This window comes from Palaemon carinicauda, chromosome 16, assembly GCF_036898095.1.
Source record: "Palaemon carinicauda isolate YSFRI2023 chromosome 16, ASM3689809v2, whole genome shotgun sequence".
NCBI classification, from domain to species: Eukaryota; Metazoa; Arthropoda; class Malacostraca; order Decapoda; family Palaemonidae; genus Palaemon; species Palaemon carinicauda.
In genome coordinates, this window is record NC_090740.1 from 60,394,472 (window position 1) to 60,396,971 (window position 2,500).

At 39.8% G+C, this 2,500-nt stretch overlaps 1 protein-coding gene across 7 annotated transcripts in view; it reads left to right on the forward strand.

The window, feature by feature from the left end:
* LOC137655741 (uncharacterized) overlaps positions 1–2,500 on the forward strand; it is a 1,545,462-nt gene that overhangs the window by 429,377 nt on the left and 1,113,585 nt on the right. The gene's annotated exons all lie outside the window — the stretch shown is intronic.

Sequence of the window (2,500 nt, forward strand, 5' to 3'; positions counted from 1 at the left end):
GTTGGAATAAAACTTCTTGAATACTGTGTACTGTTAAGCTTTAGGGTGGATAATACATGACTGTTATCATTAACTGCATCCCTAGTACTGCGTCTACTACGTTAAGGATGCTACAGTCAGGGAAGATCTGAATGCAAATGATGGTTAAAATTATGAAAATTCTTGTGTAACAATCATAAAGAATTAACAGAACTTTGATGCCAGAAATTGATATCTAGATTAGGAATGGAAAATTTAATAGGCTGCAATGTTCTTGCTCAAAAAATTAAAATGAGATTCAGCAACTGAAGACCAGACAAGAAAACAATATCGAAACAGGGCAGAATGAAAGAATTAAAACAGTCTATGGATTAGATTGATCACCGAAAGACTACTTTAGAAATATTGTGATTCTTGTTTGATAATATTCTTTAAAAAAACACATTCGGTCTGTTTCTTAAAAGTATATCATCAATCAAGAATCACAATATTTTTAAAGTAGTCGTATTGATAAGAAGATCCATCATCAGTGCATAAATCACAATGTTCTACCGTCCTCGACCTACTTACAATCATACTTTGAGTTTTGTTAAGGTTCAACTTTATGCCTCATAATTTCCACCATGAACTATTTTTAGTAAGATCTCTATTAAAGTATTCAGCAACCTCCGATCTACATTCAGGAGACTGAATTTACGCAAAGAAGTTATTATCCTTAGTATATGCAACAAGCTTGTTTTTGGTTGCAAACCACATATTATGTTTAGCTAGTATGGAAAATTATGGGTCAAAAACACTACCCTGAGGAACACCAGATATTATCTCACTATATCTACTTTGGTGCTCATTAACAACAGCTCATTGCAATATATCATTTAGGAAGTAAATTATGATGCTAAAAAAAACACATCTACACTGAACAGTTTGAGTTTGAAAACAAGGGCCTCATGATTAATACGGTCAAAGGCATATCTAAAATTAAGCCCAATTATATGAATTTCCTGACCACAATCATGGAATTTCTGTAAAGAATTGGAAATTGTAAGAGGAGTATCACATGCTCCGAGGCCTTTACAAAAGTCAAATTGCAAACTAGGGAATAGATAACTACCCTCGGCATACTTATTTAGACGTTTTGTCAAAAGATGTTCAAAAACCTTACATAATATGGGAGTTGTAAGAGTGAGCTGTGAGGTAGACGTTGTAGTTTCCATGGGAATGACTTTAGGCTGATGAGTGGAGTGGTTGATGATGGGAAACAGGTAACAATGTCCTTGTGATGTGGGTAGAAGACCTACTACATCGATGTGAATGTGGGCAAAACGACGAAGAGGCTGAGGAAAGGTGTCCACTTCTGAATCCGTGTATCGATGTACTTTTGAAATGTGGCATGAAGTACAGGCATGGACCCAATCCTTAACATCGTTAGTAATACAGTGCCAAATGAACTTCTTTTTCAGTAGCTGTGCATTAGATTGACACGAGTGATGAAAAAGGCCATCAATGAAATCAAACACCTGCAGCACATAGGAACAGGTATTCAAGGTTAGGATTTTACTGGTATTGACATCACAGAGGAGGATAGTCTTGTAGTTGCCGAGGGCAATATTTTCGCAATGGAGGGATATGCAGGATGTCCTTCATGCTCGGTACTCTGGATCTTTTCATTGGACTTCTGCCTAGGCATTGTAATCCAATCCCAGGTGAATGGCAGGCAATGAGTTTCTTGACAAGGCATCAGCAACGGTATTAGTTTTTTTAGGGAAGTGTTAAATGGTGCAATTGTATTCAGCTATGGCGCAGAGATGTCGGCATTGACGGACAGACCAGGCTTTAGACTGTCGAGTGAAGGCGTGCACCAGAGCCATGTAGTCTTTGTGAAGATCAAAGGGCGTACCTTATAAGAAGTGCTAAAAGTGACGGACAGCCAAATGCACTACCAGTAATTCGAGTTTAAAGTAGAGAATTCAGATTTAGCCTTAGACAGTTTTCTACTGAAGAACGCAAAGGGGGGTGGGGGGTCAGCCATTGACCACCTGCTCAAGTACAGCAGCAATAGTGACGTCATTCTCATCAATGGCGAGAAGGAGAGGCAAATGTGGCATGGGAAAAGCAAGAGGAGCAGCGGTTGATAGGGCTTTCTTTGCGTTGCAGAAAACCACTTCTTGAAGGGGACATCACTTTATGTCGTTTGGCTTTCCCTTGAGGGAGGCCTAGAGGGGGGCAAGAGTGGCATAGATAGATGGCAGGAAACGGTGCTAGTAGTTTATCATGCCCAGGAAGTCTTGCTGTGCTTTGATGGTTGAGGGTGTGGGGCAGTTATGAATGGCTGCTTCCTTCACAGAAGGGGTGGACTCCTTCAGGTGTGATGCAGTGTGCTAAGAATGATACATCATTTGCGCCGAAGGTACACTTGTCGTACCGAACTACAAGGCTGTTCTGTTTAGTCAAGCCCTATGCATAGGTGATGGAGGTGTTCCTCTTTGGAGGAAAAAAATACAAGTATGTAGTCCATATAACA